The sequence below is a fragment of the Anomaloglossus baeobatrachus genome, chromosome 2 (genome assembly GCF_048569485.1).
Source record: "Anomaloglossus baeobatrachus isolate aAnoBae1 chromosome 2, aAnoBae1.hap1, whole genome shotgun sequence".
Classification (NCBI taxonomy): Eukaryota; Metazoa; Chordata; class Amphibia; order Anura; family Aromobatidae; genus Anomaloglossus; species Anomaloglossus baeobatrachus.
Genome location: NC_134354.1, coordinates 738,019,810 through 738,042,539, shown reverse-complemented (window position 1 = coordinate 738,042,539; position 22,730 = coordinate 738,019,810).

Here is a 22,730-nt window from a genome sequence, read left to right as displayed (position 1 = left end):
ATCGGAGAAAGGGTTTAGGAATCATAGCTCTGTAATGCATAGCCTCCTCTTTTTCAAGGGACCAAAAGTAATTGGACAAGGGACTCTAAGGGCTGCAATTAACTCTGAAGGCGTCTCCCTCGTTAACCTGTAATCAATGAAGTAGTTAAAAGGTCTGGGGTTGATTACAGGTGTGTGGTTTTGCATTTGGAAGCTGTTGCTGTGACCAGACAACATGCGGTCTAAGGAACTCTCAATTGAGGTGAAGCAGAACATCCTGAGGCTGAAAAAAAAAGAAAAAATCCATCAGAGAGATAGCAGACATGCTTGGAGTAGCAAAATCAACAGTCGGGTACATTCTGAGAAAAAAGGAATTGACTGGTGAGCTTGGGAACTCAAAAAGGCCTGGGCGTCCATGGATGACAACAGTGGTGGATGATCGCCGCATACTTTCTTTGGTGAAGAAGAACCTGTTCACAACATCAACTGAAGTCCAGAACACTCTCAGTGAAGTAGGTGTATCTGTCTCTAAGTCAACAGTAAAGAGAAGACTCCATGAAAGTAAATATAAAGGGTTCACATCTAGATGCAAACCATTCATCAATTCCAAAAATAGACAGGCCAGAGTTAAATTTGCTGAAAAACACCTCATGAAGCCAGCTCAGTTCTGGAAAAGTATTCTATGGACAGATGAGACAAAGATCAACCTGTACCAGAATGATGGGAAGAAAAAAGTTTGGAGAAGAAAGGGAACGGCACATGATCCAAGGCACACCACATCCTCTGTAAAACATGGTGGAGGCAACGTGATGGCATGGGCATGCGTGGCTTTCAATGGCACTGGGTCACTTGTGTTTATTGATGACATAACAGCAGACAAGAGTAGCCGGATGAATTCTGAAGTGTACCGGGATATACTTTCAGCCCAGATTCAGCCAAATGCCGCAAAGTTGATCGGACGGCGCTTCATAGTACAGATGGACAATGACCCTAAGCATACAGCCAAAGCTACCCAGGAGTTCATGAGTGCAAAAAAGTGGAACATTCTGCAATGGCCAAGTCAATCACCAGATCTTAACCCAATTGAGCATGCATTTCACTTGCTCAAATCCAGACTTAAGACGGAAAGACCCACAAACAAGCAAGACCTGAAGGCTGCGGCTGTAAAGGCCTGGCAAAGCATTAAGAAGGAGGAAACCCAGCGTTTGGTGATGTCCATGGGTTCCAGACTTAAGGCAGTGATTGCCTCCAAAGGATTCGCAACAAAATATTGAAAATAAAAATATTTTGTTTGGGTTTGGTTTATTTGTCCAATTACTTTTGACCTCCTAAAATGTGGAGTGTTTGTAAAGAAATGTGTACAATTCCTACAGTTTCTATCAGATATTTTTGTTCAAACCTTCAAATTAAACGTTACAATCTGCACTTGAATTCTGTTGTAGAGGTTTCATTTCAAATCCAATGTGGTGGCATGCAGAGCCCAACTCGTGAAAATTGTGTCACTGTCCAAATATTTCTGGACCTAACTGTATATTAATCAATGATATGGGACGGTAATTGGAGACATTAACCGGGTCCTTCCCTGGCTTCGGAATTACACATATATGCGCCTCTAGAGACTGAGGAACAAAAGATGCTCCAGCAGGCACCGAGTTAAAGACCCGTGTCAAAAAGGGGACAATTTGTTCCCTAAAAATTCTAAAAAATTTAGTTGTAAAACCATCCGGTCCCGGGCTCTTACCTACTGGGGTGTCTCTGATAACCGAAGATATCTCCTCTTCCGTAAAATCTGACTCCAGCGTCTCAATTTCTGATTGCGCTAGCCTAGGCAAGGCAGTCCGCTGGACATAGTCCTCAATCTTATTATTGAGTGCCGTCGGTGACATATCAGTAAACTGACCCTTTATGTTGTACAGGTCCCCATAAAAGGCACGGAACTCTTCAGCTATTTTAACCGGGTCCTGAATCATATGTCCTCCTCTGTCCTTAATTTTCGGGATATGATTTGTGAGTTTCCTCGGGTGAATAAACCTGGCTAATGCCCTTCCGCACTTGTGTGCATGTTCATATAAGTATCTCTGTAAACGTACCCTCTGTGCATAGTATTTTTGATCTAAGAGCCCCCTAAGTTCCTCCCAGGATCCCACCAATTCAACATACACCGAGGCCCATAAGGATTTTTTGTGGGACGCCTCCAAGGTCTGTATTCGCTGAACCAAAGAGGTAATCAGAGAGGCCCTCTCCCGTTTAAGTCTCGATCCATGCTTTATTAATATACCCCGCACCACACATTTAAGAGCCTCCCACTGTGTCGGCAAGGCCGTCTGGTCCTGAGCGTGAATTTCCAAGAAATCACTCATCACCTGTCGTATTTCCGCCACACATAAGTCGTCTTTAAGTAGATGTTCATTAAGACGCCACGTCCATGGTCGCCGCGAACCGTCTGGGGGAGTGAGTTGGACGAACACCGGTGCATGGTCCGATAGACATATAGACCCTATGGAGGCCTGGGCATGCCACGGCATGGCGTGTTGGCTAATCCACAACATGTCTATACGGCTGTAAGATGAATGAATTGGGGAGAAATAAGAGTAATCCCTCTCTGTGGGATGCAGTGCCCTCCAAATATCAACCAATTGTAATGCTTGCAACTTTTTCCCTAGTGCCAACATCCTTTTTTGTGAAATAAAACGCCACCCCGAGGAGGTATCAATTGCCGGTTCAAAGGTGAAATTAAAGTCACCCCCAGCTATTAAAGTCCCTTCTGCAAATTCCGCCAGCCGAGACAGGAGGGAAGAGCATGCCACAGGGGTTCTGGAGTTGGGTAAATACCAGTTAGCTACGGTATATAAACCCACACCAATCTGGAGCTTCAGAAATATAAATCTACCCTCAGGATCCACCAAAGAGTCGATCACGGAGAACACCAATGACTTATGGAGAGCAATGGAGACCCCGCCGGATTTAGCAGTCGGGTTAGGGCTGTGAAACCATATTGTGTAAAATCTATCCCTAAGAACTGGGACCTGGCCTGCTTTAAAATGGTTCTCTTGTAATAATAACACCTGAGTCCTCTGTTTATGCATAGCATAAAATATTTGCGATCTCTTTTGCGGCACATTCAACCCTTTACAATTAAGGGAGCCAAAATTAAGTTGCGTCATGCCGAGCACTGGGGTCCCACACCTAAGGATAGGGGTGAAGAAGGGGAAAGCGAGATGACCAGCGTAAGGAGCAAGAAACGCAGCAAGAATCAAGAAAAGATTAGACTGTGAAATAGAGAAAAAGAAAGGGAAACCAAAGATTACAAACTGTAAGCCCAACAAATGCGGTAATTCCTGGGTATTGCTTTCAAGCGTCACTCAATCCGCGACGCGCAAACCCAAACTAGGCGTGTGCTTTCCAGAACGGAAGCCCCCCCCCCTCCCAGGCCTCATTATAAAACCCAAACCACGGACAAACCCCTGCTCAGATGCGCGCCCTGCAATTCCCAACCCCCCCATGACCCACCCCCCTCAGGGGAAGGAAGGGAGGGAGAAGAGAGAGGTAGAGAGAAAGAGAAAAAAAAAGGGGGGGGAAGAAAAAATGGGGGGGAGTAGAGAAAAAAAAAGGGGGAAAGGAAAAAAAGGGGGGGAAGAAGAGAGAAAAAAAAGGGGGGGAGAAAAAAGGGGGGAGGAAGGGGGGGGAAGGAGAGGAGAAAAAAAAAAAAAAGGGGGGGCGGACAAGGACAGAGGGTGACGGGGGGCAAGAAGAAAGGGGGAAGAGAGAGGTCGAGGAGCACAGACCCGAAAAGAGACGATAAAAGGCCAAAGGGGACACAGAAGGAGGAAGTGGAAGGACACATGAAAAACGGGGGGGTGTTAATCATAGCCATAAATGTCCTATATGAAAATGCTAGGAATTCTGTAATAGCATGTAACTACAAGAATCGGGGGCAGGAGGGCAAAATTGTAGCGGCAGAGAGAGGGAACAGTTTCAACTCACGTCAGTTATTATATCTAGCGTTAAACCTCTCCCATGACTTCATTAACTTAAACTTAGCCCCTCAATCAGTCCTCCGTATCCAACCCCCAAATAACAATACTACTCAAGTACAGTATAAAGTGTGAGAAGCATACAAGCCCCGTCTTGACGAACATCAGTCCTTGGTAAAGGGACGACCTCCTCCTCCCATCTTCCTCTCCCCGCGATTACTTCTTGGAGGACGCTGAGGAAGCCCCCGCGAGAATTCTCTTGGAAAAGAAGTCCAGTCCTCAATTTCAACTCTGGGGAGATTCAAGGCCTCCGAAAAGGGTGTCAGATCCTCTGGTGAATGAAGAACGTGCATTCAGTGGCGGACTTGAAGGCGAAAAGGGAAGCCCCAGCTGTACACCAAGTCCCGTGACCGAAGGAGCTCCAACAGAGGCCGTAGTGCTCTCCTCCTCTGGAGAGTAAGACAAGAGAGATCGGGTAGGATCTGCAACTTAATCTTTTGGAAAAGGATCGGTACCCCTTCCCGGCGCTTCAGCAGAATAGATTCCTTTTGTAAATAATGGTGGACCCGACAGATCACGTCCCGCGGGAACTCCGAGTCCGCTGGTTTGGGTCCCAAGGATCTGTGTGCTCTATCAAGTTCGATCTCCGTGGCTGGAGGGAGCCCCAATATCTTGTTGAAGATTTTTTGGAGGACACGTGGGAGTTCCCTGGAATCAACGAACTCTGGCAGACCCCGTACTCTCAAGTTACTGCATCGTCCTCTGTTCTCTGCATCGTCCAGTGCTTCAGTCAGGTAGTGGAGCTGGCGAGATTGGGTCTCTAGCAACTCTTTATGAGAGGATAAGTCCTTCTGCATTTCTTGTAATTGGGTCTCCTGAGACAGGACCCTTGCATCTATATTCTGCACACTGGATCGCACTTCTGTCAGCTCTGACCTGCACGCCTTCTCCAATCTGGAGATATAGCCTTCCATGTCCTCTCTGGATGGGATGCTGATGATTCTTGCTCTGAGCTCCCTCAGCTCCCTCAGGACACCGGAACCTTCCTGCCCCTGCCCCAGAGTGCTGACATGCTGAGAAATCAGGCTGGTGGAGTGCTCCGTACTCTCCATATCTTCTATATTAGCTCTGACCTCTGTGCCTGTCACAGCAGCTGCAGTGCCACTGAGTAGCAATGGGCTGGAGGTCCAGGGAGCCCCATCCTCCTGTCCCTCCTGGAGCTCCATTGACAGTGAAGGGCTCAGGGGCAAAGTCAGATCCCTCTCTCCTCCTCCAAGAGAAGCTGCAGAGTCTGCAAGGCCCAGGCCTCTCACCTGCCGCCCGTCCACCTCCTCTCCCACTGCCAGGACCTGCTCCCCATGCTGTGAAAACACCAGAGCCGGCTCACTCCAAGTACCTGGCTCCACAAACCTCACTTCTCCTCCAGCTGCACAGGATCTGCCACGGTCTGGATTCCTGCCTCCACCTTCTGCTCCTCTGGCTGTTCTCTGCTGTGGGCCTCTGACAGGTACTCCGTGCACCTCCAACCCCTCCCCCGCCGCCACTGCTGCATAGCTGACAGGGCCAGAGGCCATCTTACTTCCCTCCTGCTCCATCTGTGCCACTGTTGGTTTAGCCAGAAATCGCTGGATGCTGACTCGATTCTGCCTGGAAAGGTGTCCCTGAGCTCCCCTCCGCCTCCTTGTGCTCATAGTCCAGATAGAGGGCCGAAAAAATTAATGTAGCAGCTGATTTCCTGGGAGATAAGGGGGAGCTGAGGCAAAGCACAACCTCACTCCCTCATGGCCAGGACACGCCCCAGAGGGGAATTTTTTGATGAATTATTCAACTAGGGCCTTCAGGTATTGCTCCATTTTACTGGCCATCTCCACCTCAACAAGGATAGATGGAAAGTTCTCATTGTAGCATGGGTCGACAAGGGTGACCAGCCAGTAATTAGTGTTGTTGAAAATGCGTATAACATGAGGGTCATTGGTAAAGCTACGGGACATAAATGAGGCTCAGGCAAATCAGAGTAGGTTTCCAGAAAGCGCTGAATCACTAAGTTGAGCATGTTGGCCAGGCCTGGTACATTTGCGACCTTGCCAAGCTTCAGAGTCCCCAATAGGTTATGGCCATTATCACACATGACCATGCCTGGTTGTAGATTAAGCAGCCAGCCAGAGTCACAGTTCTGTCTGGTCTGTTATACCTTTCAACAACGCAGCACTGTGCTGTTTGTCACCTAAAGAGATTACTTTCATCATAGCCTGTTGCTGCTTCACCAAGGCAGTGCTTATGTGACGCCCTGGACTAGTCAGGTCATCCCAGATAGTCCCATGCACACAAACACCCCTCCCTAAAAAGGTGACAGCAGCCAAACTTCAAAACCTTGTCACCACCCTCCAGTTTTGATGTCCACAACAGGGGGGTGGAGCCAGGTGGTTGGCTCCGCTCATCGAGGAGTTCACAGGCCTGGAGGCGGGAAAAAGCAGTAGTTCTAGAGAGTAGTTTGACAGTGGAGGAGAGAAGTCGAGTTCAAGGGCAGACCTGTGACCAGGCCTGCCAATAGTCTACTCAGGTATCTGGGTTGGAGCCCAGTCACCTCTGGCAAGGAGGCAGACGGTGGTGGCCGCCTGCAGGAGCTGGGATTATAGCCAGTGGAACCGTAGAAACCGGGATCGGGCGGTGGCCCACCGGTACCGAACCGGGGAACCGATTGGAAACCGGAGCACCAGGAGGGGTACTCAGACCCAGTACAAAGCTCAGAATTCACAGGGCTGAGTCAAATCAACTGATTGAGGACTGGACTTAAGGACCTTTCCCACACAAGACCCGACTGAAGACAACAGCCCAACCATTAGGGTAAAGCCACCGCCAAGGCATAGAGACCCAAGGGGCCAGCGTCTGCAGGCAAACAGGGCTCTCCCGACACCCAGCAAGTTGGGGACAGGACTACCGTTGCTTAGGCATAGGAGTCAAAACATTCACATAAAGAGGTGCAGGAGAAAGGCGGAAACCACCAACCTGTTAAGGGAGAAGCTGCAGCCGGCTGCGGGACCCGTTCATCATCCCGTTTGGTTTACCAGTGGCTCCAAATTATCTCTCCAGGACTGGAGACAAACTCTAGCACAGCGCCACCTATTGGAAGTAGCGATCCTAAAAGTTAAATGTGGATTTTTAACAATCCTTTACATATAACTTAGGATATATATGCCAGATCAGAATCCCAATTTGCAAACACGGTGTTTCGGGGTGCTTGCCCCTCGTCAGTGCAAAGTATGGGGTGTCTGATCTGGCTCATGAGGATGTTATGTGGGGATCACGGGGGAACACTATTCTCCTTATGGAGACTTTGCAAGCCAGTCTGGCTGCTTTCAAGTAAGGGGACTTATAGCTGCCACGCGCCTCTGCAAAATATTCAAATTGTCTCTCCAGGACTGGAGACAAACTCTAGCGCAGCGCCACCTATTGGAAGTAGCGTTCCTAAAAGTTGTATCATAGTGAGTACACCAGTGCCTTCGGGCCGCGCACCGCACCAGCACCCAGCACGCACCCGCTTCCCCGCCTCAGCACCTCCATCGGGCCCCCGGGACCATCAATCCCCTACCCACTGAGTGGTCAACACCAAGCTGCGCAACACCGTCCCCGGGAGGCCTAGTCAACGGCAGCGGTGGTGTCCATCCATTCACCACAACCCATGGGTGGCGTCACGAACTTACACCCCTTACAAACAACCGCGGCCCCGGCGGTGGAACTCCCCATCGAACTCCCTGCGTGTAGCGCTAATCCCCCCCCTTGCAGAGCGACGTGACTTCCGGGTCCGTGAGGAGCTCGAGCCACCCACCGTACGAGCACGGATCCGAGCGGCTCGGCAGCCGGCTGAGCCCGCGGGACGGTACACATAGACTCATCTGGCGTCACAAACAGGATAGAACCGTCCACTTACCTGTGGAAGTGCGCCTTGAAGTTATCGTTAGCGGCGTCCCTCTGAAAAATTGCAGAATCCGCCATCTTGTCACCTTCCTATGGCGCGAACTTTCCCGCCCAAGCCGTTTTCTCCGAGCAGAAAGGGCCCGAAAAAGTGAAGCCCCACCCCCTGAGAGCAGAGCGGTGCAAAAAGCAAGTAGAGTGCCCCAAAAAGACCAAGGGGGGGCGGGTGAAGATCCAGCTTCATGTGACTGAGGAGATAAAAGGCAGGGACTCCAGGACTCTGCCACCCGTCTGGTTCCTGGACAAACAAGTTGCAACATGTCCGCCCCGTCTGAGAAGCCCGAATTCCCGGAGCCCGCGCCCGGAACAGCGGCGTGGGTGGAAGGCCGGACAACTCTGATGTGTTGCCACCTACAAGTGCAGGTGAGGTACCTAATGGAGCAGTGGGCAACCGAGATGGGGGAGATAGCTTCGGCTGTGCGGGCGCGTGAGATGGAGACGAATTTGGAGGAGCGGGTGGGCGACCCACGCCTCTATGTCCTGGAGGGACCGGTCTGCCCCGCTTCCCCTGTCGCCTCCTCCACGGCCCGTTCCAGCTGCGACTGCCCCCCCGCTCAGTCTGAAGCCCCGACACCGGCGGTGGAACCCGTCCCAACTGTCCATGAGAACCCACCTGTAGATGCGGCCCGCAGATATCCGTATGCTCGGCCCGCACCGACCCCGCTACCCTGGAAGGTGCCCGTCCCGGACGTGATCCCGCCAGTCCCGGAGAAGGCGATGCCCAGAGAAACCCCGGCCCCAGCAGTCCACCCGGCCAAGAGGGAGGCTATCGCAAACCGGAGACCCACCCAGCCGGTAAAGCTGGCCGTTTCCCGACCCCAGGCCTTGGCTGAGGCAGCGCAGGGTTGTTGCTGTGAGGCAGCACTCCAGGCCGCGACACAGCGGGGTTCCCCAGTTAAGGTGCAGGTCGTGGCTGGCACGGGGGAACTCCGGCTGGGCCCAACCCGCGTGCAAGGAGGGCAACTGGACGCCCCGTACTGGGAGCGGCAGCAGCGCCAGCTGGGCCGGGAAATCGCAGCCCGGGAAAAGAAAAAGGCGGAGGTCCTGGCCCGCACCATAAAAGAGAAAGACCATTTCCGCAATGCTACCTTTTGGGTACGGTGTCCGAGGCAAGAAGGCCAGGTCAGGCAGTTTGACCCCAACAAATGGTGGGGGTTTGTGTTTGAGCCCGGCTTGGAAGTGGAGGTCTTCGTGTCCCGTCGGGACGTCTACCCCCACCTGCCCATCAGTCACCTGGACCGTGACCTGATCCCACAATGACAGGTATAGCTGACCAGCACACCGGGGGAGAGGGGCTGGTTTGCCCTAGATGTGCAGAGAAGGGCACGCCATGAAGGCCCGGAGTGCTCCCAGACCCCTCCCCCACCGTACAGCCCTGAGGTTGCCGTCAAGGAAGAGTATGAAGAAGAGGATGAAAGTTAAAGGCAGCGGATCCCGGCTATCAAGTTGAACACAGTCCCCGTTGGGACCATACTGCCCGTTGGGACTTTGTTTTTGCCCCGTTTAAAAGAGACAAGGCCGAGAACTGGCAGGCCAACCCAAAAACTATTGGGCTTGTAAATTAAATCCTCTTAACCGGCCTTCCCATTTCACAGCCTCCGGAGAGGCAGACTGGAAGATGGGCCTGTGGGAAATAGATAGCCGAGGCCCGCCACCACTGCAACCGGTGGCCATCCTCTGGGTCAGGGGTCCCCTGGACGTTGGGCCTCTGAAAAGACGAGCAGATGTGAAACCCTGCACCCGTCCTGTTAAATAACACCTGGGCCCGTTCCTGGACTGGGGAAAATGGGTGCTGCCCACTTCATAGGGGCAGCATCAAGGTTCAGGTTGTTTGGGTGGGTGACTAAAGGATCCGGTCCCGTTTCCCGCATTAATAAAAGTGTTACCGTTTGCAACGTTTAAGTATGTGCCTCCCGTAAGGGAAGATTCGAGAAAAATGCATAATGTTTAAAATGTTTATCTTTTTGCAGTTACAAAATAAACCGGTGATGGACGGTCAGCCCGCGGACGGTCTGCATTAAACCAAGGGGGAATGTGACGCCCTGGACTAGTCAGGTCATCCCAGGTAGTCCCATGCACACACACCCCCCTCCCTAAAAAGGTTACAGCAGCCAAACTTCAAAACCTTGTCACCACCCTCCAGTTTTGATGTCCACACCAGGGGGGTAGAGCCAGGTAGTTGGCTCCGCCCACCGAGGAGTTCACAGGCCTGGAGGCAGGAAAAAGCAGTAGTTCTAGAGAGTAGTTTGACAGTGGAGGAGAGAAGTCGAGTTCAAGGGCAGACCTGTGACCAGGCCTGCCAATAGTCTACTAGGTGTCTGGGTTGGAGCCCAGTCACCTCTGGCAAGGAGGCAGATGGTGGTGGCCGCCTGCAGGAGCTGGGACTACAGCCGGTGGAACCGTAGGGACCGGGGTCGGGCGGTGGCCCGCCGGTACCGAACCGGGGAACCAATTGGAAACGGAGCACCAGGAGGGGTACTCAGACCCAGTACAAACCCCAGAATCTACAGGCCTGAGCCAAATCAACTGATTGAGGACTGGACTTAAGGACCTTTCCCACACAAGACCCGACTGAAGACAACAGCCCAACCATTAGGGTAAAGCCACCGCCAAGGCATAGAGACCCAAGGGGCCAGCATCTGCGGGCAAACAGGGCTCTCCCGACACCCAGCAAGTCGGGGAGCGGACTACCGTTGCTTAGGCATAGGAGTCAAAACATGCACATAAAGAGGTGCAGGAGAAAGGCGGAAACCACCAACCTGTTAAGGGAGAAGCTGCAGCCGGCTGCAGGACCCGTTCATCATCTCGTTTGGTTTACCAGTGACTCCAGTGTGTTGTGTCATAGTGAGTACACCAGTGCCTTCGGGCCACGCACCGCACCAGCACCCAGCACGCACCCGCTCCCCCGCCTCAGCACCTCCATCGGGCCCCCGGGACCATCAATCCCCTACCCACTGAGTGGTCAACACCAAGCTGCGCAACACCGTCCCTGGGAGGCCTAGTCAACGGCAGCGGTGGTGTCCATCCATTCACCACAACCCGTGGGTGGCGTCACGAACTTACACCCCTTACAAACAACCGTTGCCCCGGCCGTGGAACTCCCCACCGAACTCCCTGTGTGTAGCGCCAATCCCCCCCTTGCAGAGCGATGTGACCCCCGGGTCCGTGAGGAGCTCGAGCCACCCACCGTACGAGCACGGATCCAAGCGGCTCGGCAGCCGGCCGAGACCGCGGGGCGGTACACTTACAGCTTGCAACTGATATGGACGACGTGCTCACATATGACAATTTGTAGATGGAGTAGCAGGAGGGGTATAGCAACTGGTGTAGGAGATGGGTGAGACCTTGATAAAACTAAAGCCCGCAATCCTGGGTATTGGTTTCAAGTGTGGCGTCCTAGAGTCCGATTCGGTCCAGTCTCCACAAGGTTCACCCAGTGTGCTGTCAGGAAAATGTAGTGTCCCTGGCCATAGCACTTATTCAGATGTCGGTGGTTAAGTGGACCTTCCCAATAACTGCGTCGGTGAGGGCATAGGTGATGTTATGGTACATGTGCTGGTGTAAAGCAGGGACGGCACAGGAGTACGAGCTGACTGCTGGCCCTCTAAAAATTATGAGTAAGGGCCGACTGCTGGCCCTCTAAAAATTATTAGTACTTGCCAGCTGCTGACCCTCTAAAACTTATGAGTGAGAGTTTAAAAATTATGAGTGAGGGCCAGCTGCTGCCTCTTTAAAAATTGATTGAGGCCCACCAGCTGGCCCTCTTAAATTGTTAAGCTAGTGCTTCATGATGACTCTGTGGATATGGTGGAAGAGGAGGAAGACAAGAAAAATAAAATAATATGAACCTCATATCCTTTTTGGGGTAGGAAGAGGTGCTTGGGAATACACCAGAAAAAAAGACATTTTAATTGGCTCTATGTTTTGCTGCTGTCATCCACTGGGGTTGAGAAGTTGGTGTCAATCCAGGCCTTGTTCATTTTGAGAACAGTCAGCCTGTCAGCATTTTCATTTGACAGGCGGACATGCCTATAGGTTGTTGTGCCCCTGGTGGCACTGAAAACAAATGGAATCATCTTAAGCATGGAAGAAGCAGAACTTGTGGTGTTCTTTCCTTTGGAATTGGTTGGCGAAGTTCCACCCACATGGTTCATGAATTTTCATTGACAAAGATCTTCAAGGAGATTAAAAAAAAGTTTTGAAACTCATACTTCAAACTATTTGAAGTCTCAGGGCTGCCTGATGCCCTGAGGCGGCACAGGAGGTACCTGCCGCTCACCTTAGCTGGGGCAAAATCAGCTTCAGATGTCTGAAGGTCCTTGTTGTGCTGCTTGTACTTTGTTGTTGGGCAAAGAAGTCCCACTCCTGCTAAATGTAAATGTTTTCTGAGGCCATACTCTACATGTACATGTACTGCCCAGATTTCAGCATCAAATTTGCATCTGTCAGAAAACCACACCGAAATTGCGTCAAAACCGTTTTTGTGCATTTTTTTACCAAGAGATGCAGTTTTGGGGCTAAAATTTCTACAGCATATTCCTGCACCCAATCTACACCTTCTGGCAAAAAAAAGCATCAAAACTGTATTTTAATGCATGTGGTTTTGTAAGGGGTGGGCAGACCCCTTACAAAGAAGCACAGTTTACCCGGAACGTTGTTGATATTAATAAAAATGTTTTTATTGTTATGACATTGTCTGAGTGGGTTCCCCTAGTGGCCGGGTGGGACGGCTGTCACCACAGAGGAGAGGAGGAGCCGGCAGCAGAAAGGGGAGGGAGGAGTAGTGTTGTGGAGAAAAGTGTGAGATCCAGAAGGCAGTTTTGTCCGGGACGGGAGAGAAGAAGCAGAGCAGGGGCAGAGTGTGGGAGCTGGAAGAATAGGGAAGCCGGAGAGAAAAGGAGCGGGCGGAACCTCAAAGTGCGAAGCAGTACCGGTGTGGGTCCGGTCTGTGGGTAGCCGTAGTGGGAGCCAGGTGAAGCAGAGTAGCCGGGCACATCCCCACTGGAGGAGACGTCAGGACAGGCTTTCCCCCAGCTAGAGAAAGCGTGAAGTCATCTGTAACTGCCGGTTGTGTGAAGAGCTGTGTAATAAAGAATGTCTTTTATTTGCACTGAATCATGCCTGGAGAGTGTTTATACGTCGGACGACATCTGCACCGCCACACTCTGCCCCACCAAGACATCTCCTGTCCCGATAGTGACGGCGGAGCCAGGGGTAAGCCTGAGCGAGACAGGGGCCACGACTACAAGCCCCGAGGCACCCCTGGCACCCCATTACATGTGGCGAAGTCGGCAGGATCTGGATCGTATGCAAGGGGTCCCGACCCAAGAAGACGGAGATCAAGTGGTGCCTAGGACACAGGATCCGGATTATTGGAGAAGAGTCCCGATCCCATGGTGGGAAGAGGAAGTAGTGCCTAAGGCGTTGGACCGGGCACAAGATGGCGGCAAGATGGCCGTCGTCTTCAAGGACACAGAAAGCGCGCGAAGAATTGGCGCCAAAAGAAGAGCCTGGGGCTGGCCGGTGCCGAAAAAGAAGTTCGGAGTACTCCGCCCAAAGAGGGGAGGTGCCGGTCCCAGGGCACGGATGAAGATATGTGAAATGGGCGGTGTTTCGGAGAAAAAGAAGTACCGCCGCGGAGGGGTTGAGCTGTTGTGTGAGACTGGGGGTGGAGTATACCCAAGAGCGGGAAAAGTAAGCCTGCCTCCACTTCCTCCAGCATCTCCACCGACCCTGACGCCCTAACCATAGACACGTACTGCAGGCAAGATGGAGAACTCCGAGGGACAACAAGCTGCGTTGGTCGCGCCTGGTCTGGACAGAAGACACCAGAAGCAGATTGCGGCTGCGTCTGCGGAGGGATTTCCCTCTCACTTACCGGCTGTGCCCGGAGGACCGGGGCGGGCCACAAAAGTGACCTGGGTTACGACCTGGGACGCGGTGACCGGAGAGACCACGACCGAGGTCCGAGCCACGTACACCGCTCAGCTGCCGTCGGGGAACCGGCCCCTGGGAACCCCATACCCATACCTGGAGATACCCCCGCCAGTCGCGGTGGGATCTTCGACACACGTTCCAGTTCCGGCTCCGGAAGAATCACACGCCCGGAAGCTAGAAAGGGACGAGTGGGGTTTCTTTTGGGACCCAGTACAGCCGTCACCCCTGCCTCAACGAAAGTCCCCATCCCCAGAACCGGACCCGGTACAGGAGAGGCTGCTGGCCGAGACCGTGGCCCGGGAAATGATGGCTGGTCCCCGGAGTGCGGAGTTCGAACAACAGTGTACCATAGGAACTGTGGTAAAGTTTAACCAGAAGGAGGGGTACGGTTTCATCGAGGATGAGGAAACCGGTGACCACTACTTCTATAACCGGGTGAACCTGGACATTGAAGGCCTGCCGCAACGCCTGCACACTTTATATCCGGGAGAAAAGGTGCGGTTTATGAGAGAGGTGGGATGCCGAGGCCTCTTTGCGGTCGGAGTGACCCGGATGCCTACTACCCAAGAGGCTGCTCAATGGCAGCAAGAACTGGAGTGGGAGGAATGCCAGTACCGACGGCGGGCACAGCAAAAACCGGTACTAGCTGAGCTCTCCCACCCGAGACGCACACTGGCCGTAGCCCCGGAAGTCCTGCCCGGACCGAGCGCTGCTCCGGAGAAGGGAACCCCGGCGGTGCTGGCTATTCACCAAAACCTGACTACTCATCCGGTAATCGTCATGGGCAGCCCCCAGCCGTCCCGTGCAGCGACCCCCTCACCCCCGTCGGGGGTAGAAGAGACAAAGCCGGAGACTGAGACAGCGGAGCAACCCGCCAATTACGAACCCTTCCGGAGGCTGCGCCGGTTTCCCGGGCAGTCCTTGTCGGATTACGTGAAGGCCCAACGAGCTGAATGGCAACGTGCCTATCATCCGGAGTGAATTTTCAAGACCGGAAGATGGCGGGCCTGATTTTGTTAAACACCGGCGTTGTTTTGAGCCGGAAGAAGTTTTGCTGTTGGTAACCGTTCAAGTTGCTGAGCCCGGAGAGAGCCTGATGCTGGACTGAGCCAGGGGCTCCCTCCGCGTCGTTAAGAAGATGTTGCCGAGTTGTGTTCCTGCCGTCTAACGTCTAAGACCGGGAGTGCTGCAAAAGCCTCCGGGCAGAAACTCCACTAAGACCGGGAGTGCTTGCCGACGGCCTCCGGGCACGACTAAGACCGGGAGCTTCCAGGAGGGACTCCGGGCGCCGGACTGGTGCGCCCCTTGCGGTTGCCCAAAGGTGAACATGTTCATAGTTTTAATTGTAATGACTTTTCCATTTAAATGTGTTTTTAGGTTTGTGCCTTGCCGGGAGGCTTAGGCTTAAAGAGGGGAGGTATGTAAGGGGTGGGCAGACCCCTTACAAAGAAGCACAGTTTACCCGGAACGTTGTTGATATTAATAAAAATGTTTTTATTGTTATGACATTGTTTTAGTGGGTTCCCCTAGTGGCCGGGTGGGACGGCTGTCACCACAGAGGAGAGGAGGAGCCGGCAGCAGAAAGGGGAGGGAGGAGTAGTGTTGTGGAGAAAAGTGTGAGATCCAGAAGGCAGTTGTGTCCGGGACGGGAGAGAAGAAGCAGAGCAGGGGCAGAGTGTGGGAGCTGGAAGAATAGGGAAGCCGGAGAGAAAAGGAGCGGGCGGAACCTCAAAGTGCGAAGCAGTACCGGTGTGGGTCCGGTCTGTGGGTAGCCGTAGTGGGAGCCAGGTGAAGCAGAGTAGCCGGGCACATCCCCACTGGAGGAGACGTCAGGACAGGCTTTCCCCCAGCTAGAGAAAGCGTGAAGTCATCTGTAACTGCCGGTTGTGTGAAGAGCTGTGTAATAAAGAATGTCTTTTATTTGCACTGAATCATGCCTGGAGAGTGTTTATACGTCGGACGACATCTGCACCGCCACACTCTGCCCCACCAAGACATCTCCTGTCCCGATAGTGACGGCGGAGCCAGGGGTAAGCCTGAGCGAGACAGGGGCCACGACTACAAGCCCCGAGGCACCCCTGGCACCCCGTTACAGTTTTGATGAGATTTTTTGCCAGACGTTGTTGATTGGGTGCAGGAATATTATAGTGTCCCTATTGTGAGGTAGCGACCACCAATGTGGTAAATGGTCGCTATATGTCGCAGTGGAGAAGGTCGCTGCGATATTAAACTGAAGAGGTTGCTATGGGACTTCTAGTTCCACAAAGGCTTGTTTCTGCATTTAAGGGTCAGGTTCCCTTTAATAATGCCTGTGTGCTGTGCATGTCTGGAGAATCACATACCTCCACCTGTGGGTGTATCCAGTTGGGTTTAAGAGACTGTTTGGTTTTAGAGGGGGAAGCCTGAGAGTGCTGCACATGGAGGATGTGTGCTGGAGAGCTCAGTCTGTGTGAAGACTGAAGAGAGACTCCTGGAAATCAGTCCAGGTGAGGACTGGGAAAAGACTGCAGCCTGGCTAGAGAGGGCTGGAGGCTGCAGGAAGCAACCACAGTGATTTGTGTTCGCTGGCTGGAGCCAGAATGTGGAGACTCCACTATGGACATTTAATGGACTGGAAGCCCACGGTATGTGGATGTTATATTTTCCTTTAAGCCGGGAGAGGCTTTGTTACATTTTGTTTAGCAGTTTATGTTGAGTGTTTTAAATAAACTGCCAGAATTTTTTATAAAGCGACTGTAGCTGTGTTGCTAAAGCTACCTCGCACCGCTGCAAGTGAGTGGAACCCCCCAGGTTGCGGGGTGCAACCTTACATATGGTGCTAGACTGCGGGCAGCAATCCAGGCAGCTTGTCTAGCAACTGCTGAGGTGTTGTTCCTGTGGATCAGCCAGGTCCACGAAGGTTTTTTTTTTCTCTGCTGTCTACACACTGCAAGGAAGTGTTGCCTGTGGATCGGCGAGTCCATGAAAACAATTTTCGAAGCTGTTTGCAGTGGATCGGCGGGTCCACGAAAATCGTGTCAGCGCACTCAAGCAGCTGGCGGTGGATCGGCGGGTCCATGAACAGGGACAGCGTACTCCAGCTGCTGGCGGTGAATCAGCGGGTCTGCAGGGTTCCGTGCTGCAGTGGCGAGAGACCAGTGACTGGAGGTTCCAGGCCAACCCGGAATTGCGGGGCCCTGTTTGGTGAGCAGTGATACACCACAGGCTGGAGATTCTGGTTGTACGGGCGGTACAACCTGGAAAGGTTAGTGGTTCTCTAACCCCCTTCCCCCTCTTTAGACCACCAGGTATTACATATTGGAGCGCCCCTCCTGTTTGTTTTCTTGTTTCAGCATGGAGGGTGCACAAATGGACGCTATGGAGGAGCTGTACCAGTTCCTTGTGCGTGGAGAGCAGGAGCCGTCAGTGCGCACCGATGTGGCAGCAGTGGACCAGTTGATGAACTCCCTTCTGGGGCCACTACGAACACAGGGTGCCCAGCAAGATAAAGGGGAACTGTGTGAACTAGAGTCTAAAGACCCTGCAAGGAAGCCACAGAAACCCCAAAAGGGGCGGAGTCCCAGAAAGGGGTGGTTACCCAAAAGGGGGCGGGGTCCCAGAGAACGATGGTGGCACAAAAAGGGGCGGAGCATCCCAAATCCGAAGGTGTAGTGGCACCAATGGACAGTAGCCAAGGACAATGGTGTTCATGCTATGCGTGTCCGGTCTGCGGTACAGACTGCCCGGCTGACGAGAAGTCACATCTGTGTTCTGTGGAAGTTGATGGCAAATGTGTGACTGGGCTGGTAGACTCGGTGAGCTTGGTGTCCCTGGTGAGGGCCACACTCGATAACTACCTGATTCTTGGAAGGATGGAAGCCAGCTGCAGACATGGGAACATTGGAGAGTATCCATGGTCCCGAGTGGTTGTTGAGACGGATGGGGTGTTAGGACCCGTTAATGTTGGGGTAGTGCCTGACTTACCGCATCCCATTATAATAGGCCGGGACTTTAATTTTTTTGACGACTTGTGGTCGATGGCGGAAATGGCCAGCTGCTTGTGTAAAAGCCGGAAAGGCTCAAAGGAAGCCCTATAACAGTGGGAGGCTGAAAGTGTTCTTAGTAGTATGACATTATGTAATAAGGGGAAGACCATGCCTACTAGAGGTGACAGTACTAAGTTAGGGGTGACCAAAGAAAGAGATGGACGTGCCCCCCTTAGGGATATGACGTTTACAGTAACAAAGGATAGTGTGACCGTTAAAAACGGGAGAGCTCAAGACAGGGGGTTCAACACTTGGTTAAGTGGGGGCTTGTTAGTCCAGGACACCAGGGGGACTGACGATGACTCCAGTAAAGACACTGACTTTACTAAAGTGACAAATGAGTACAGTGACGCACTGATGAGCAAAGAGGGGAAAACCTCCCGTCACCAGAGGCGCAGAGGGGCGGAGCCAGCTACAACCTCTGACAATATGGTCCAGATAGAGACAGTGTTGTGTATTTCTGCCCAAAGTGTGGATTCCCTTCCAGAATCTGAGTGTGCACAGAAGGATGAGAAAGGCACGTTGCCAATAGCTACCGCTAATGTAGAGTCGGACAGCAAAATCATGCCAAAGAAAGATGAGTCTGAGCTGGAACTGACACATTGTAACAGAAATCAGCAGGGTGAAAATGCAGAAAAGGAGCCGACCAAGGAAGTACTGGTGGTGTCCCCTATGACTTCCCAGTGTGAAGCTGATCGTCTGTTGAGTGTAAGCACTATAGGATATCAAATCCTGGAAAGTACTGTAAGAGATGACATCCTAGAGAGTGTTGGTGGAAGAAAAATCCACAAAGGTCATAGTGAGCAGACCGGTGAACAATCTAGTGCTAGGGTAGATAACCGTGAATACAGCCCCAAAGCTCTAAGAGGAAGAGAGTATTGTGGTGAAGGGTGTGACACCCTGGTAGAAGGCGATGTTGTGAACTCCCAAGCGAGGGCAGAGGGTGACACTGCAGAGACCCAAGAGGAAGTTGGAGGGAATGTGTGACACCCTGGGCAAGCCAGGGGTCACAGGTCATAACACCACACGCACCCCACATTCCCTGCAGGTACACACAAGGTCAAAACTTAAATCCTTGTTGCCTTCCTCCAGGAGCTGATGTCCACACCAGGGGGTGGGCCAGGCAGTTGGCTCCACCCACCGAGGAGTTCACAGCTCTGGAGGCGGGAAAACCAGGCAGTCAGCTCAGAGGAGAAGAGAGTTAAGCTAGGGAGGTGAAGGAGTAAACAGTGAAGTGGAAGGAAGTGGTAAAGGAGGAAGAGAAAGTGACAGCAAGAAGCCTGAAGTTAGTCCGGGTGTGTGCCCCGGACTGAAACAGCAAGGTTGGCAGACGGCGGTGACCGTCTGCAGGCGAGACTGATTGGAGGTTGCCGAAAGGACCGTGGACGGGTGGTGATCCTGCGGTACCGGAGCGGTATACGAAGATTAGTCAGCACCAGGGCAGGGGCCTTTCGGATCCCGGCAAGGCTAGGAGTCGCCATAATTTGCCAAATCCGTCAGTGAAGGGGACGACTGTCTCCCAACAACCAAGTCCCGTTTGAAGGCAACAGTCCAACCGTTAAGGGGAAACATCGCCACCGCCAAGGCACCAGTTTCCCAGGGCCAGCGCCTGCGGGCAAGAGTGGAGCTCCTCCGGTTCATATCCAAGCTGGGGAGCGGGTTACCGGTGGGAACCCATCGCTACCAAACAACAACACATAGGTGCAGGGAAGAGACCGTCACCGTCAACTGCAGGGGACATCGGCAACGTAACCGTCTGAGGGACCCGTACAACCAGCCGTTTGTTTACCGAGAACTGTGTCGTTTTTACTGGCTGAGTGAGTACCTCCGTGCCGTGCGGCACAGCGCTGCCCCTGCGCCCCTGCACCTCCACAGGCTCCCTAGCCCGCCTGTCCACCATCCCATCCCCCATCACTGGGCCCCGGCACCACCAATCCCCTACCCACGGAGGGGCAACACAACAACTGGCTGCTCCATACCATCACTCCCGGGATCCCCAGCCAGAGCAGCGGTGGTGTACACTCAATCACCACAACCGTGGGTGGCGTCACGGACAATAAACAATCCCCACACCCAAACCCCCTTTCACTCACGGGCGAGGAGCGCCGCTAGAGTCCCCGGGATCCGGCCCATCGCTCGAGCCACCGAGCAGCAGCAGGCCGCGGCAGCCGCGGCAGCCGAACCCGAGCAGTGGGATAGAGCGGCGTCCCCTCCTCCGCCCGCGACACTGTCAGGAGTGGCAGTGTTCTTCTGCAGCTCCTGTCACCTTCATGTAGCAGAGCTGGAAGCGACGCGGGACCTCCGTGGATTACGCCGGACATGGATGGGTTTTTGGGGCTTGGTGAACGAGGGTATTTGTTATTGTTTTTTATTGCAAATAAAGGATTTTTCGTTGTGTGTGTTTATTAACTTTAAATTACAGGTTAATCATTGGGGGGAGGGACCCGTCCAACCAGCCGTTTGTTTACCGAGAACTGTGTCGTGTTTACTGGCTGAGTGAGTACCTCCGTGCCGTGCGGCACAGCGCTGCCCCTGCACCTCCACAGGCCCCATAGCCCGCCTGTTCACCATCCCCAACCCACATCCCTGGGCCCCGGGATCACCAACCCCTGCCCACGGAGGGGCAACACAACAACTGGCTGCTCCATACCATCACTCCCGGGATTCCCCAGCCAGAGCAGCGGTGGTGTACATCCCTTCACCACAACCGTGGGTGGCGTCACGGACAATCCACAATCCCCACACCCAAAACCCCCCTTTCACTCACGGGCGAGGAGCGCCGCTAGAGTCCCCGGGATCCGGCCCATCGCTCGAGCCACCGAGCAGCAGCAGGCCGCAGCAGCCGCGGCAGCCGAACCCGAGCAGTGGGAGAGCGCGGCGTCCCCTCCTCCGCCCGCGACAAATGCAGTGAAGTCCCAAGACACAGCTGGTGCTGTAAAAGTGGAAAGAGCCTCTGAAGAAGAGGTGAGGTCTGGACGTGAGGTCTCATCAGAAGCTGAGAGCCTGACTGACTCGGTGGGTAAGACCAAGACCGCAGACAAGAAGATTGACTCAGCTAAGAGCCTGAAACCCAAAGGCTCTGAGGCTGGGGCTGAGCCCGAGGAGGGTGTAACTCAAAAGGTGAAGCCTTTGGTGAAGAATATAGAAGGAGGCAAGAGACCTCAGGAACAGTCTAGTGTCCTTGAAAGTAAAGGAAGCAGGCCAGTCTTCAATTATCTGATAGATGTGCCAAAAGACTTAAGAGAAGCCTGTGCCAGTGAGAAGGTGCATGAGAGATTTCAGAAGGCAGTAGGAGCCTGTAAAGTGTACTTTGCCCCAGAGTCTGGTCGGTTGGTGGTGTGCTCTGTAAGTGATGTCACAAAGAAGCAGGTGGCTATCCTGAGTGACATGCACCTACAGTGTCTTCGCACGAAGTGGCTCATCTCTAGAAAGATGGCAGAAGACACCAAACAATTGGAGCATATGAAGCAGCTTACCGCAGCGTTTCAGGAAGTGGTGGTTGTGAAGAAACCATTAATTGGGCTTGCAATAAGAGCGCTTAGAAGTAACATTCAGCAAGCCAGGAAGGTTCCAGGTATTACAGCTATTGAAGTGGTAGAAAATAGTGGAACATTCCGAATCTATGGGAAAACTGCAGACGCAGTCAAGACAGCTAGAAGGCTGTTGGAGTTTGTGGAGGAGGTCACACAAGTGCCCAGAAAACTGGTCAATAAGCTGATTGGAAGAAATGGAAGAGTCATGCAGGAGATGGTTGATACGTCCGGTGTGACGAGAGTAAGAATTAATATTCATAATGAAGCCAGGATACTCTGCGAAGTCAGTATGGTTCCCTGTGTCATTGTGGGAACAAAGGAGTGTGTTGAAAATATAAGAGTTCTCCTAGAATACAGACTTGGATACCTGGAAGAACTAAAGCAATTGAATCTTGAAAGACAGAAGATTGCAGAGAAACTTTGTCAAGTTAGTGTGAGGTCGCGACCGCTTTCGGGCCAGGGCCCAAAGAAGTGCGGTCCACCTGGTGACTGTGTTGCTTCAGATGGCAAAGGAAGCAGGTCCTGTAGTAAAAGGAGCCAAGGTTATAGAGGACCTAATTATACATCGGGCTATAGCACAGACTTTGAAGGCTCTAAGCCCTCTAAGACAATGCCGAAGGAAAGAATGGCGCTTGGGACATGTCTCTAGTCAAAGATGGCATTGAGAAAGTGAACAATCAGAGCAATGGACGAAGATGTCCTAGAAGAAGAGCCCAATATCGATCTGGACACAGAGAATGCATAGGATCTAGTTACGGCAGAACCTCAGGGCTGATGTACCCAAACAGTAGCCCCTCCAGTGGACTGAATAGCGCAGGGTCGAGCCGCACAGTAGTTACGACTAAAAGAGTGTCTCACTACCACACTGACCGTTTGAGACGGTCATGGAGAGAGAGGTCTGACCAGGGACCGTGTCTGAGCAGTGGGTTTCCTGTGAAGGGTTTGGTGACAGACGGTATGTCGAGAACTGGAGCTCAAGGTTGTCAAAGTGGGCCCTCTCAACTGGTAGGGCAAGGTGACCCTGATGCCCCGTCTCGAGGCCCCAGTAGGGTATCGAGTGTTCAACCCTACAAGTTTGAACAGAGGGGGGGGGGGGATATGTGAGGTAGCGACCACCAATGTGGTAAATGGTCGCTATATGTCGCAGTGGAGAAGGTCGCTGCGATATTAAACTGAAGAGGTTGCTATGGGACTTCTAGTTCCACAAAGGCTTGTTTCTGCATTTAAGGGAAGCCTGAGAGTGCTGCACATGGAGGATGTGTGCTAGAGAGCTCAGGATGTGTGAAGACTGAAGAGAGACTCCTGGAAAT